The sequence below is a fragment of the Cetorhinus maximus genome, chromosome 27 (genome assembly GCF_964194155.1).
Source record: "Cetorhinus maximus chromosome 27, sCetMax3.hap1.1, whole genome shotgun sequence".
Classification (NCBI taxonomy): domain Eukaryota; kingdom Metazoa; phylum Chordata; class Chondrichthyes; order Lamniformes; family Cetorhinidae; genus Cetorhinus; species Cetorhinus maximus.
The window spans coordinates 16,955,350-16,971,616 of NC_135905.1; the positions used below are offsets into that span (position 1 = coordinate 16,955,350).

Below are 16,267 nucleotides of genomic sequence, written 5' to 3' on the forward strand. Positions count from 1 at the left end.
AGTCTTAGACAGCGACCTTTCCCCCTTGCGCCTTTGCGACGGCTGCCCCAAGCTTTAGTGCATCCCTCAGCATGTAGTCCTGGATTTTGGAATGTGCCAGTCTGCGACACTCAGTCGGGGACAACTCTTTGTGCTGGAAGACCAACAAGTTTCGGGCAGACCAAAGAGCGTCTTTCACTGAGTTGATGATCCTCCAGCTGCAGTTGATGTTTGTCTCGGTGTGTGTCCCTGGGAACAGCCCGTAAAGCACAGAGTCCTGTGTCACAGAACTGCTCGGGATGAATCTCGACAGAAACCACTGCATCTCTCTCCAGAACAAAAACAGAATTACCTGGAAAAACTCAGCAGGTCTGGCAGCATCGACGGAGAAGAAAAGAGTTGACGTTTCGAGTCCTCATGACCCTTCCGAAGGTGGTACGGCACGGTCCAACTACTTGGAGCGTTCCGCGGCAGCATGGCCAGACCCATCCTTTGCAACACCAGGGATAGCTAGAACCTCAGCACGTAGTGACACTTAGTGTTTGTGTACCGAGGATCTATGCACAGCTTGATGCAGCCGCACACAAAGGTGGCCATCAGTATGAGGGCGATGTTGGGCACGTTTTTTCCCCCTTTATCTAGAGGCTTGTACATCGCGTCCCTGCAGACATGATCCATTTTCGACCTCCAGATAAAGCGAAAGATGGCTCAGGTGATCGCCATCGCGCAGGAGTCTGGAATGGGCCAGACCTGCGCCACGTACAGCAGCAGCGAGAGTGCCTCACACCTGATGACCAGATTCTTACCTGCAATGGAGAGGGAGTGTCGCTCCCACATGCCCAGTTTTCTTTGCACCATAGACACTCGCTCCTTCCAGTTTCTAATGCATGCCTCGGTCCCTCCGAACCATATCCCCAGCACCTTCAGGCCGTCAGCCCTGATGGTGAAGGGGACAAAGGATCGGTCAGCCCAGTTCCCAAAGAACATGGCCTCGCTCTTCCCACAATTTACCTTGGCTCCCGAGGCCAGTTCGAACTGGTCGCAGATGCGGATCAGTCTGCGCACCGACAGCAGATCCGAGCAGAAGACGGCGACATCGTCCATGTACAGGGAGGCTTTGACCTGAGTGTCTCCACTGCCTGGGATCGTCATTCCTCTTATGCCCGGATCCTTCCTGATGGACTCAGCAAAGGGGTCTATGCAACATACAAACAGGACAGGGGAGAGAGGGCAGCCCTGACTGACTCCAGATTTAATAGGAAAGCTATCTGATTCCTACTGTTCGTTAAGTAGCGCAAAAGGGCCTTGGTTTAACATACATCAGAAAGATGGTGTCTCTGACAATTCAGCACTCCTGTGGTAATGCACTGAGAGGCCAACCTAGTTTCTGGAGTAGGTTGTATATCCACAGCTTTCGTACTCGGGCAGGAGTGCTACATTGTCCCATATGAATCTTGAAAGGATATAAGGCGGTAAACTCAGCATGCCTGTCGAACAATGAAGATGGGTAATGCATTGAAATTAGCATTCTTACAATCCACTTCTTTTTACTTACCACAATGTAATTTCATACAAATAGCTATCACCCAAAACAGAAATGTTGCTTACAAAGCTTTAAGTTTGCATTTGAAAATAGATCGGCTAAGAAGACTTTGCAATGCAAATTAATTGAACTAGGGAAAAACTGAGGGCGGAATTGCCCCAGATTTGCACTAAGTGCGGTAGCGGGTGGGAAAAAGAACATTTTATCCTCTGGCCGCAATGGCGGGTTTTCATGCTGTATTGTCCCAATCCCTCCTCATTAATCATGCATTCTTGGGAAACACGCCAGGTCATTGGCGGGTGGCCTTTCACCTCGCTGTCACTACGCCACTTCCTCATGCCAGATGCCATATTTAAAATGCAGCTGTGCACACACCTTTCAGTGCTTGCAGCCCAGGAGACATGGCCCCAAAAGGCAAGAAGACTGCAGCTCCCCCACCCCCCGATTCAGTGTCATGTCCCTGGAATGCCTTTTGGACGCTGTGAAGGCCCGCTGTGATGTCCTCCATCCCCGCTCCGGCCACAGCAGGGGTAACAACCTCATCAATCCAGCTTGAGAGGTAGTGGCAGTGGTGGTCAGTGCCAATGTCCTGCAAAAGAGGGCAGCTACTCAGTGCCACAAGAGGATGAATGATCTGCTCCATCCCGCCAGGGTAAGCTACTCTTCTCATCACTCTCAACTCTCAAACCCATCACACATCCACAGGGATCTCACTCACAGCCAGTTTAAGGGACTTCACCATTCACTCTCTTTCACACACCTTCATTGTCCTCACCCCATCCATGACACAACTCACCACCCATACATGCCAGGCATACTTATCATCTGGCCTGGCAGGTGTCCTGCTTTCAGTCTCTCCATCTGTATTCATGCAGGACAAGCTGGCACACAACAAAAGGGAGAGGTTGCAGACTGGTGGAGGAATGCCCGACATCAAGGTCCTCACAGACTTTGAAAATAGTGTCATGAAGCTGACCGGCGAAGATCTGGACCGTTCCTGTGTTGATGGTGAGGTTAACAGTGCTCAACCAAGTGAGGATCCAGCAGTGCAACATCCATCAGACAAGCATGCTGTGAGTGATGTGTCCTGTTTCATAGGCCACTGCCATGAACTAATTATCTTTCCCTGCTTTTACATGCACATCCAGGAAACATCCAAGGGAGTCCACGACCCAGGACCTTGACTCAAGCCCTGAAAACACCTCAGAAGAGGAATCTGCAGAAACCCTAATTGAAGTCCTGTCACAGCACTCACTCACACCTTCCACCAGCGCAGTGACACACACCTTGGTGGGCCCAAGCTTGAGTAGCCTCAGGGTCACAATCTGGTGAGCACATTGCACTGTCTGATCCACAGCAGGTGGCAGCAGGGACTTCCCTGTTTCCGGCACTCGGAAGGACTGCTGGAGCCAGAAATCTGTTGAGTCAGAGTCAGATGATGGGCCTCTGGACTTGGTCATATCTCAGTTGCTGGAGCTGCAAAGGCAAACTCAGGGAAGTGATGTCCACTGCACCCCTCAGATTGTAAGGCACGATGTTGGAGTCCGTCCACCTTCAGCCTGAAGTGATAGCGCTGGCATGCTAATGCACCGAGGTCAACACTGGTAGGATGGCAGCCACCTTGGAGACTTTTGACTAGGGCATCGGCCCTACACTGCTGTGTGGGCTGAACTCCATCACTGACGCCATAGTTGGCCTCCAACAGTGTCAACGCGAGAGGGATGTGGGGCAGCTTGATCTCACTCCAGCTTCTCCTTCTCCTCCTCCTCAAGGAATCAGCCATGGGCCCTCAGGCACCCAAAAAGAGGAGGATCAGCAGTTGCACACCTGAGGCCATCCACCCAGGTGACTCCATGAGTTTCTGGCCTATCCAAATCACCTCTTCCTATGACCCCAGCAACTCTAGCTCCACAGGCCAAGGAGGCTGCCACTGCCACACAGCAGGACCCCAAAAGCAGCTCGGGCCCTCCAGACCTCCGCCCTCCAGAGGATGCCCGTCAAGGTTATCGCAGACAGCACGTAGCAGTCAGCAGGCTGCCTCCACCTCCACTGTGGGGAGCAACAAGATGTAGTGGCAGGGTTAAGAAGATGTAGTTGCACAGCCTGGGCAGGGGTGTTAATAACTTGTACATAATGTTCACTTTGTTAATAAACTCCCAAGAATATCTCCTTGCCTATGGCTCCTTGTTCTGATGAGCAATGTTCGTGTTGTTCAGATGTGAAACCTTGGTCCCTGCACAAGATAAAGGCAGGTATCTCAGTCCAGGCCAGTTCCCTGTGCTCTGTTCAACCTTCCCAGCACATTGATGGTGTGCCTTCATGGTCACTGGTCACATCAGTCATGCTTGCACCTCGATGGGGCTTATCATTGCTGCCAGAATGCCCTGGGCCAGTGGCACAGAGTTTCCGTCATTCTCTCTATGTGCTCCCAGCACCTTTGAGGTCTGGCTGGCCCCCCATCTCATCAGCATCTGTGTCCGGTGACAGTGTGCCCCTTAAGGTTTCAGCTCAAGAAGGATGCCATAGGATCAGGAGAAGTTAAAGTTTCCCTGCTGCATCTCCATGATATGACCCTGTTCACAGAGCACAACTGAGGTGCCATCAGCTAGACAAGAGTCAGACATTCACATAAGCTATGTAAGGATCTATGGAGTGTCCCTCATGCATATCGTTGTCATCCTCCTGGACTGTAGGGACTATGGGCATCTGCTGTGTCTCCTTGACAGGAGCCTTATCACAGAGGCTAAAGGCGCTGCCTTCAGCCAGACTGGAGTCAAACATTCACAGTTGCAATGTGAGGATCTATGGTGTCTACTCACCGCATGTCGTCATCATTCTCCATGAATCTAGCAGTCATGAGGGCCTCCCAAGCACGCCTGCCTTGTCTGACCAGTGTGATGGCCTCATCGCCATCATCCTCGCCTTCAAAGACCTCCTCACCCTCATCCCCGATAACGTCCTCCTCATTGGAGGAGATGTACAGCTCCATCTCCACCTCAGCCAGCTCCTCTCCCTGGTGCAGCGCAGGTTGTAAAGGGCGCAGCAAGCGACAACAATGCATGACACCCTCTGTGGACTGTATGGCAGGGCTCCACCAGATCGGTCCAGGCACCAGAACCTCATATTTTCAACATTGTGATGGTATGCTCCACTAAGATACGAGTTGCAGCATGAGCCTCATTGTACCTTCTCTCTGCTGCACTCTGAGGCTGCTGTATGGGTGTTATCAACCATGTCCTCTGCACCCTTGCCCCTGAGGAGCCAACACTGCAGCCTCAGTTGACCCTGGAAGGCATCGGGAATCTGAGACCTCCTGAGAATGTAGGAGTCATGGACGCTCCCTGAGAGCCTTGCGCAGGCCTGCAGGATGCATTTGTGGTGGTCGCACACTGATTGAACATTTAGCCAGTGTGGTTGACGGCTTGTTGTCACGGAGATCTGAGTACCATGTGAGTACAGTCGATAGCACCCTACACTTGTGGGAAACCTGAGGTCTGGGCAAATCCCAACGCTCTTGCTTCTTGGCTTTCCTGATCCTGGGCGAAATGCATAAAGTTGTGTGCCTTCGCGAAGATGGCGCCCATGACCTCTTCGATGCATTTGTGCCTGAAGGCTTGTGATATCCCACAGAGGTCACCTGTGGTGCCCCGAAAGGAGCCCCTGGTGTTAAAATTGAGCACCGCAGTCACTTTCACAGCCACTGGCAGTCGATGCCCTCCATGTCCCCGAGGCGCCAAATCCTGCAGCAGGTGGCAGATGTGACTGACCAGTTCCCTGAACATGCGCAGACTTTGGCAACATTGGTTCTTGGTCACCTGCAGGAATGACAAACGCTGTCCATAGACTCTGGGTCTAGTTAGGTGCCAACCAGCGATGGTTCGCTGTGGCTCTTCAGCTCGTCTCTCTGCTCAGCCAGGCACCTCCTTCACTGTCTTCTCCTTCATCTCCGCTCTCTGATCCCTGAGGCATACAGCTAGGCCACAAGGCTCCATGCTCCTGATGTACTCCCCCTGCAGGATGAAAGAGAGAGACGCGTGGGTTAGCTTGGGTGTACTAAGAACCTCTCTTGGTTAAGTCTGAAGGCCCCTTAACACATCCCAGAGAGTGCTGGCCATGACTTGGATGGCCAGAGTTTAGTGCACTACATGGCTCCCCGAAACCCCACCCACCTCCACCCCACTCAATCTGACCGATTGGTGGCAGCTTTGCCCACTGGACTGCATACTGTGCCCTCAGCTCAAGTGCAGGCATTTTCCTAACCCGCATTGCAAGGCTGCATTGTTAGCTTAAACCATGGGGAAGATTGGTCCAAACCTGAATGATGACATTGCAAGGGCCTGTGAGCACCTCCAACAATGACAGCTCCATGGCCAGCTTTTGCAAGGAAATTGTACAACGTGCCCAGTCATCCAGTTGTTCTGCAGTCCACAAAAACACTCATTATTTTGCAGCCTGAGCCTGAGAGGTGAAAAGCTCTGGAACATTTGGTGGCACTTTCAGGCCTCTGCTAGAGGCCAGACTCCAAGCATGCAAATGTGGCTGCACCTGAGCTGTCTCGGCTGTGGAGGAATGGTCACTTTATACAAGGTTTCCCTAATGTGTGGCCACTTTCCCCCGCATGTGCTTGTGCACTATCATCAACCACAGCGCAGCCCTTGCCCTGGCACCACACTGTCAGCCAACTGGGAAAATGCGACTTGCCTGTGCCCTTGCCTGAATGCGCAGCGCCTCAACCTTGAGGTCCAACAGGCGACCCTCGCAAGCACTGTGCAACGTTACTGTGCACTCACCTTCAGGTTCCCCTTGAAGTGCAGTTCGCCAGGTGCATGTCTTATACTTGCTGTTGTGAAACACGTCAGCGTGCAATCACACCAACATGCTCGGATGATCCAGCATGGGGGGATGATTCCAGCAACCTGGGCTTATGATGTGCAGATGTATTACAATGATGATCCTGGCGTGCGGTGGTGGGAAACGTGGCCCGCCATTGATGGGTAGAGCGGATGATTGTAACCCGGTTTCATGACATTGTGAAACTGATTTTTGGCCTTACTGCCATATTGTCCGTTCATGCCCTCCATGATGCCTGATGCCAGCAGGCACAGAAAATTCTGGCTGGAGACTACCAAAACCAATTTGTTACCTCTAAACAGTTTATGGAAAATAGCAACACTCTATGAAGCTTGCTTCTAGAAACATAGACAGTAAGATCAGTGAGTTCATCTCACAGGTTTACCAAATATCACGTTGGTAATGTTGAAAGCATTGCAATTGGTTTTCTTGAAACTTGCTGGTCTTCCAGTGCAGAGTTGTCCTTGACCGAGTATTGCAGACTGGCACATTCTAAGGTCGAGGACTTAGTGCTGAGGGACACACTAAAGCTGCTGCCGAGTTGCAATGGGGATAGGCCACTATCTAAGGCCTTTCAGCCATAGTACACCAAGGGGCTGGAAACTGTGTAGAACCCCTTGTGCTGTATGCCCGATGTTGACTGTTCATTGTAAATATAAGGAGTATTGAAATTGTATTGAGGCATTTCAGAATGCAACAGGCTGTATGGAGAAAAGTTAAATTCTATTGCAGTTTCTACAGTATTCATTTTGAAATGTTGTGGACTGTACTTTTATAAATATAAGTATAATTTTGGAAAAAGTATTGCAATTAATACTAAAAGTTAGTTAAAATAATTCATACTAAAGGTAACTGGAGTGTCAGTCTAGCAGGCACAATACTACTATTTCACTCTCAATTAATTGACAGTGGAATGAGCTATCTACTATCAGTCACCAGAACAGAAGTGTCTGATCAGCGATCGACAGCTAGATGAACAAGAAAAAGATTGAACGGTGTCAGGCTTGCTAGCATGAATCATATGAGAAGTTAAGTGGATGAGATGACAAATAACTTGTATCTCCTTTACAATATTTTTGGAGTTGTACCACTGTCATTGGATAGTTACCCAGGAAATGTTTGACAGAAAAATCCTAGGTAAGTATACAACTGATGCTGCCTGCACCCATCCCCTGACCTGACCAGACTACCCCCCAACCACCCATTTACCCACTTACCTCACCCACCCGATTGCTTTACCAACTTACCTCACCCACCCTACCCACTTACACACCTACACATTCACCCATTCACTCACCCATACGCGCGCTCATGCACTAACTCACTGAAGCACAGAGAAGCTTTGCGAAATTCAAACTGTTTCTTACCGGAATACACAGCTAGTGCCATAAAAAGGGGCATGGCTTCTGCGCAGATCCTCTCCGCTGCTCCCTCCAAGGTTTCCTGTGCTGAGTGAGTTCTGCATTATCCTCCATCGGAAGCTTGGCCTGAAAAATCGGAGGAAGTTAAGTGGACAGTTTTTTTTTTGCCTGGTCAGAGCTGGGAATGGGGTACTGACCCTGATCAGAAGATTTGGGCCAAGACTTGGCAATTTGTTTAGATCAGGTTTTGCATCCCAATGGATGCAAGGAAAGACCCCAGAGTACAGAGGCCCGAGGATCACGAGAAATTGTTCTCTGGGCCTACATCAGCAAAATCATGGTGAGCTGTCAATGCTTGGTGTACTTTCAGGCAGCTCTTAAGCAGCATTAAATTTCAGGCCACCACCTCAGCAACACTGGCCTTCATGGGGGGGGTCTCGGGTGGGCAAGGGGATAGGACAGGGGAGGGGCCGATAGCAGCAAACAATGGCTATTGGGAATGTTGTTGCACTCTTACCTCAAACTTTATATCAAAAAATTTCACTCACCTTTTTGGTAGGGGCCACTTGTTTGGCCACATTCACACCTGGAAAGTTGAGGGAAACAAGTCCAGTGCCTGCTTTTTTCAGGGAAGCCAAATTCCCCAGTGGAGTGCTAAAACAGGCATTAGGGGCCTTGTATATGATAATGAGCAGACAAGTGTGAAGTTATTCGCTTTGGTCGTAAGAATACAAAAGCAGAATATTTTTAGAAGGTAAGAAATAATATATAAGTGTTGATCTTCAAAGGGACTTGTGTGTGCTCAAGGAACATGAAAAGTTAGCATGCTGGTTTAGCGAACAATTAAGAAAGCAAATGGTATGTTAAAAACAAAAAGCTATGTTAAGCCTGGGTGTGGTGATTGAGAAAGAGAAACTAAACTGATTAAGCAGCTGTAAACATGACAGCAGACATTTTAAAGCATTGAATAAATTCAATGTGTATACACAAAGAACCTGATGTGTCATCTCTGCATATCTCCGAGGCATAAAACACAACAGTATGGATATCATGTGAGGACAGAATCAAGATTGGTTGTGATCTATGATGGATAGCCACTTGAATAATGTTCCAGATGGCTGTTGGTGCCCGTGGAGCCATACCTCAGCGAGGATAATGACCTTCAGGAGGAGAACAAATTGGGTGGAGCAAAGATCAGATACTTGCATGTTTTTGTGTACCTGAGTGACTTTTGAATGCATTTAACATTTATATTGGCTGTAGCCTAACAGGAATACTGACATTTCCTTTCATTGCATACAGCATTGTAGGTCCAGCCAGTATTTGAAAGATGTTGTGAACGCCCCTAAATGCCAAAAATATAATTTTTCACTATGCACAACTTAAATTATTGGAGCTGAGTTATGTGCTAATACAACATGCACATTTGAAAAGGGAAGCAAAACCCAGCAAAGTCCTTTTTGCATGTATTTGGACCAAGTATTATAGATTATCATGCGGGTGAGAAACGTTCCGAATTACATCACACTGTATAAGTCTTTACTCTAATGGAAATCTATGACTAATATTGTTGTACTGCTAGTTATGACATGGTCTTCTATGGAACCTTCCTCACCTCTATGTTCAATATTTATCCTTTAGCTGCCATCTTGAGAAATACAGGACTTGTTTATTGATGTGTAATTGTTCTATTGCATAAAAATGTGAATGCAATAAGAATTTTCCAAAGAAGTTAGGGGAACATATATTTATGTTGAGGAAGATTCAAAGAAATTTTATTGCTCAGTAGGTTAATCGTGAGTTCTTGTGATATGACAGTCTTGCTGAGAAAACAGATTGTTACGAGACACAAGCACACAGAGTAATGTGTTGTTCATCAATCAGGTTCTGTTTAGAAGTTTTTCTGAAGTATTATGGCTATTTTATAGCTTTTCAAATGTTGTTCAAGGAATAACTGCTACATTTCCTTCTGCAATGTTTAAAATATGCACATTTACTTTGTGCAGAACCAATTTTCTGGACATTTCTAATGTGTAGCGTAAAATAGAGTAAGAGATATGAGCAGGACAAAAGCATTACTTCATGCATAGTATTAAATGTATCAACCTTTTAAAATGTATTTTTTATCTTTACATCTAGTTAAGAGAAATAATACAGTAAGGATATGAAATTTGTTATCAATGTCTTACGATTGCTTAACTCAATTCAACATCTTGATTACAGGAATCACAATATTTTGGTACACCGCATTGCAAAATTACGTGTTATCTTGCACTCCTGTTGTGCTGAATTCTTACCAGTATGTCTACTGAAATTGGTCATTAGCATCTAGAGCCAGAAATAGAATATGGTAGCACAATGCTGCCCTTGATGTTTTTCTTCATTTGTTCTTGGGATGTGATCACTGGCAAGGCCAGCATTTATTGTCAATCCTGATTTGCCCTCGAGAAGGTGGTGGTTACCTACCTTTTTGAACTGTTGCAGTCCTTGTGATGTAGGTACACCCGAAGTGGTGTTAGGGCGAGAGTTGCAGGATTTTGACCCAGTAAGTGAGAAGGAATGGCAATATTTTTCAAGTCAGGGTGGTATTTGACTTGGAGGAGCACAGGCAGGTTATGGCGTTCCCAAATGCCTTCTGTTCTTCTAGGTGGTAGAGGTCACAGATTTGGAAGGTGCTGTTGAAGAAGCCTTGGTAAGTAACTGCAGTGCATCTTGTAGATAGTACACACTGCTGCCACTGTGTGCCTGTGGTGGAAGGGTTGTGTGTTTAAGCTGGTTGACAGGGTGCCAAACAAGTCGGCTGCTTTGTCCTGGATGGTGTTGAGCTTCTTGAGTGTTGTTGGAGCTGCATTCATCCAGGTAAATGGGGAGTATTCCATCACTGGGGAGTCAGGAGGTGATTTGCTTGCTGCAGAATTCAGAGCTTCTGACCTGCTCTTATTGCTATAGTATTTATGCGGCTGGTAAGGTTAAGTTTCAGGCCAATGGTAAGCTGCCCCCCACACCTGCCACCCCCCCCCCCCCCCCCCCCCCCCCCCCCGCCTCCCCCCACCACCACCACCAGAACATAGAACATTGATGATGATGGATTCATCGATGGTAATGTGGTTGACTGCCAAGGGGAGATGGTTAGATTCTCTAATGTTAGAGATTCATATTGTCATATTTAATACTTAATTCATATTTAAATTTGCCAATTCTAAGCTGCATTTATTCCACCACATATCTTTGAAGTAAGAAGCAAACAAGAAGTTTTAATTAGAAAATTTAAAATAAACAATATTCAGAAAAAAAAAACATATGGTGTTGGCTAATGAAGTATGTTACAATAGCTTTTCACCTCTGAAACATGAGTTTGAATCTACATAAGAACATAAATAAATTGGGACAGGAGTAGACCACACAGCCCCTTGAGACTGCTCTGTTATTCAATATAGTCATGGCTGATCTTCTACTTCAACTCCACTTCCCAGCCTGCTCCCCATATTCCTTGATTTCCTGAGAGACTAAAAATCTGTCTATTTCAGCCTTAAAAATACTCAATGATGGAACATCCACAACCTTGTGAGGTAGACAATTCCAAAAATTCAGAACCTTATGATTGAAGAAATTCCTCTTCATTTCAGTCCTAAATGATCTCACCTGATCCCCTGTGTTTTAGACTCCCAACCAGGAGAAATACCCTCATAGTATCTAGCCTGTCGAGTTCCTTCAAAATCCTGTATATTTGAATGAGATCACCTCATTCTTCTAAGCTCCAGAGACCGTAAACCCAATTTATTTAGCCTCTCAATATAGGGACTGATCTAGTGAACATTCACTATACCACCTTCACTGTAAGTATATCTTTCCATAAACACAGAAACCAAAACTACAAAGTGCTCCAGGTGTGCTTTCAGAATAGCCCCATACAGTTGCTGCAAGATTTCTTTATTATTGTGCTCCAATCCCCTTACAATAAATCCCAACATGCCATTTGCCTTCCTAATTGCTGGCTGTGTCTGCATACTGACTTGTGTGTACTTGTACAAGGAACACAAGTCCCTCTGAATATCAACATTTAGAAGTCTCTCGCCTTTCAAAAAAATGTGCTACTTTTCTATCCTCACGACCAAAGTGAATAACCTCACACTGCCCCACATTATACTCCATCTGCCACCTAGTTGTCCACTCACTTAACTGTCTATATATCTTTACAGCCTCTTTGTGTCCTACTGACAGCTTAAATTCCCACCTCACTTTGTATCTTCAGCAAAGGTAGATATTTTACTCTCTGTCTCTTTGTCTAAGTTGTTAATATAAATTGTAAATAGCTGAGGCCCCAGCACTGATCCTGGGGGCACTCTGCTATTTACAATCTGTCAAATTGCAAATGCCCTGTATATCCCTAGTCTCTGCTTCCTATTCGTTAACCAATCGTCCATCATGCTAATATATTATCTTCAACTCCATGAGACCTTATCTTGCATTTTAATTGTTTGTGTGGTAGCTAATCGAATGCTTTTTGGAAATTCAAATTCTTTGTTTAGTCTGCTAGTTATATCCTCAAAAAACCCTAATAAATTTGTCAAACACAGATTTGTGTTTGTTAAACCATATTAACTTTCTCTGATCATAATATGATTTTCTAAGTGCATTAAGACTCCTTAATAATAGATTCCAGCATTTTCCCAACGACTGACATCAGGCTAATTGGCCTGTAGTTCCCTGTTTTCTCTCTCCCTCCTTTCTTGAATAGCAGTGTTACATTTCTAACTTCCAATCTGCTGGGGTGGTCCTAGAATCTAGGGAATTTTGAAAAACCATAATTAGTGCATCCACTATCTCTGCATCTACCTTTTTTCAAACCCTGGATGTAGGCCATTCTTTAAATGTTTTCCACAATTTATTTACTGCCATACCTTTTAGTCCATTACCCAATCAACTTTAGCCTGCTCTCCCCTCATACCCATGTAATTGGCTTTGTTTAAATTTAAGATTTGTGTTTAGGATGGGAGTATGTTACTTTCAAACTTAAGATGAAATTCAATTATATTTTGTTCACTTTTTCCTCAGAGGATCTTTTGGTACGCAACTACAAATGAAACCTCCTTCATAGCGCAATACTAGATGCAAAAAGGTTTTATTTGTTTGTTCCACAATGCATTGTTCCAGCAAACTGTTGCAAAAGCATTATACAAATACATCTTCCAGACCACCTTTGTTCATTTGATTTGTCTAGTCTATATGAAGATACTCTCCTCCGCCCCACCATTCCACGGTTATTACATCGCCTTTTTCACAAGCTCCAATTATTTATTGTGTAATAAACTACACCCATCAGCAATTTATGACCCTTGCTATTCATAATCTCTCATACTGATTCTACTGTCTAACCTTCTGCGCCAAGATCCTTTCTCACTGCTGTCTTTATGTCATTCTTTATGTTCAGGGCTACTCATCCTCCTTTCCCATCCTGTTTGTCTTTTTCAAATGTTTTGTATTATATATGGAATATTTATTTCCCAGCCTTGGTCATCTTGGAACCATGTCTCTTTATTGACTATTAGATCTCAATCTTTATCTCTTTTCATGCCACGATTATTAATTTACACAGGTTAAAATATATACACATGGTTACAAATTACTACAATCATAATTTTTAACACATTCCCAAACTAATCTCCACTAAAGCAACAGCAACCCATAGACTTAACCAGACACCAGGCAAAGCATTTTCACCTTACAAATTCAAATGAGGTTCTTTTCACTGTGGAGCCAGTTGGAGGCTTACAGCTGCCTTTTGATCTTGCCTCTGCTGTGCACACCCAAAAACTGCTGAAGTTACACCTACTACGACTGATTGAATTCAAATTATCATTGTCTCACCGGCCTCTTTGAACTTCACCTTTTAACAATGATACCCCGAAACCCCTTTCTTAGTACCAATTTTATTAGTAATGTAAACATATTGCTTGGTAGCTGCTAGAAAGGCATCAAGTTTTCACCCCACGTCTTGAATGCTCTGTTCAAAAAATGCAAATGCACGCTATCTCTCTTGCACATCAAAACTAGTACATATCAATGCACCCAGACTAGCTGGCTTTAATCCAATTAAGACACACCCGCAGAGTAAACCTCTATTTTAAAAGAAAATTATTTTCCAAAATATTATATACATTAATAGCATCATGCCATCCCCCTCCTTATCAGAAATGAACCATCATAATTCTAAAAAACGGCTTCATTTTAATAACCCATCCCACACTATTTCCTATACTCATTACACTATTACATTACCAGATGCATGCATTAACATAACAATATATATACACAAGTCCTTGGTATCAACAGAAATCACTCCAGTTCAGTGTCCAGGTTTTTTAAATGTCCTAATTTCCTTTAAGCTTCAAACTCTTGAGAATGCATCTGCGAACAGATTTTCTCTCTCAGCAATATGTATAATATGTAGATTAAATGGTTGTAATAATAGAATCCATCTGAAAAGCCTTGCACTTCTGTCTCAAAATTTATCCAAAAACTTCAAAGGATTATGATCTGTGTAAACAATTGTTTCTGATGTAAAAACAAAAAGCTAAAAGCTACTGCGGATGCTGGAAATCCAAAACAAAAACATAATTATCTGCAAAAACTCAGCAGGTCTGGCAGCATCGGTGGAGAAGAAATCAGTTAACGTTTCGAGTCTTCATGACCCTTCGGCAGAACTGAAGCATAGTTAGGAGAAAGGTGAAATATAAGCTGGTTTAAGGTGGGGGGGGGCGGGGGGAGAGAGAAGTTGAGGGTGTGGTGATTGTGGAGATAAGCAAGCAGTGATAGGAGCAGATAATCAAAAGATGTCACAGACAAAAGGATCAAAGAGGTGTTGAAGGTGGTGATATTGTCTAAGAAAAGTGCTAATTAAGAATGGAAGACAGGACACTCAAGGTACAGCTCTAGTGGGGGTGGGGTGGAAAGACTAACAAAGTTTTAGTTTTAGATTTAAAAATAATGGAAATAGGTGGGAAAAGAAGAATCTATATAAATTATTGAAAAAAAAGGGAGGGGTAGAAACGGGGTGGGGATGGGGGGAGGGGGAGTTTAAGATCTAACGTTGTTGAATTCAATATTCAGCCCGGAAGGCTGTAAAGTGCCTAGTCGGAAGATGAGGTGCTGTTCCTTCAGTTTGCATTGGGCTTCACTGGAACAATGCAGCAAGCCATGGACAGACATGTGGGCAAGAGAACAGGGTGGAGTGTTAAAATGGCAAGCGACAGGGAGGTTTGGGTCTTTCTTGCGGACAGACCGCAGGTGTTCTGCAAAGCGGTCGCCCAGTTTGCGTTTGGTCTCTCCAATGTAGAAGAGACCACATTGAGAGCAACGAATGCAGTAGACTAATTTAGGGGAAATGCAAGTGAAATGCTGCTTCACTTGAAAGGAGTGTTTGGGCCCTTGGACGGTGAGGAGAGAGGAAGTGAAGGGGCAGGTGGTTGCATCTTCTGCGTGGGCATGGGGAGGTGCCATAGGTGGGGGTTGAGGAGTAGGGGGTGATGGAGGAGTGGACCAGGGTGTCCCGGAGGGAACGATCCCTACGGAATGCCATCAGGGGGGGTGAAGGGAAGATGTGTTTGGTGGTGGCATCATGCTGGAGTTGGCGGAAATGGAGGAGGATGATCCTTTGAATGCGGAGGCTGGTGGGATGATAAGTGAGGACAAGGGGGACCCTATCATGTTTCTGGGAAGGAGGAGAAGGCGTGAGGGAGGATGAGCGGGATATGGGCGGACACGGTTGAGGGCCCTGTCAACGACCGTGGGTGGAAAACCTCGGTTAAGGAAGAAGGAGGACATGTCAGAGGAGCTGTTTTTGAAGGTAGCGTCATCAGAACAGATGCGACGGAGGCGAAGGAACTGAGAGAATGGGATGGAGTCCCATTGTTTCTGATGAATTGTTTGCAACATAAATTTCAAAATGCTGCAATGCCAACGCCAAACTCAAAGTTTCTTTTTCGATCGTTGAACATCTTCTCTGTTGTACATTCAGCTTCCATGAAAAATACCCTATCAGTTTTTCAATTCCAGCGTCATCATCTTATAACAGTTTAGCCCCAATGCCGAAATCGCCTGTGTCAACAGCCAACTTGAATTGCTTGGCGTAATTGGGTACTGCCAACACTGGTGTCGTAGTTAATACAGCTTCCAAACTATCGAATGACTTCTGACACTCCAATGCCCATTGAAACTTTGTGTTCTTTTTTAGTAGTTCAGGCAGTGGAGCAACCACTTGGCTAAAATTTGGTACAAATTTCTGGTAAAACCCACTCATGCCCAGAAATCTCAAAACTTCTCATTTTGTTGTAGGCACTTGACTTTTGCATCTCTCGGAGCCACCTTACCATGTCCAATTGTATGGCCTAGATACATAACTTGCGCTTTTTCAAATTCACCTTTAGCCAAGTTCATCACCAAATTAGCTTCTTGTAATTAAGTAAATAATTCTTCCAGATGTTGTAAATGTTCCTCCCATGTCTGACTGAAAACAATTAGAGCATCAATATTT

The 16,267-nt window shown here is 45.3% G+C and overlaps 1 protein-coding gene across 1 annotated transcript in view; it reads left to right on the forward strand.

Annotated features, from left to right (window-relative positions):
* The window catches only part of lrmda (leucine rich melanocyte differentiation associated), a 1,010,599-nt gene that overhangs the window by 584,588 nt on the left and 409,744 nt on the right, over positions 1–16,267 (forward strand). The window lies entirely within an intron of this gene.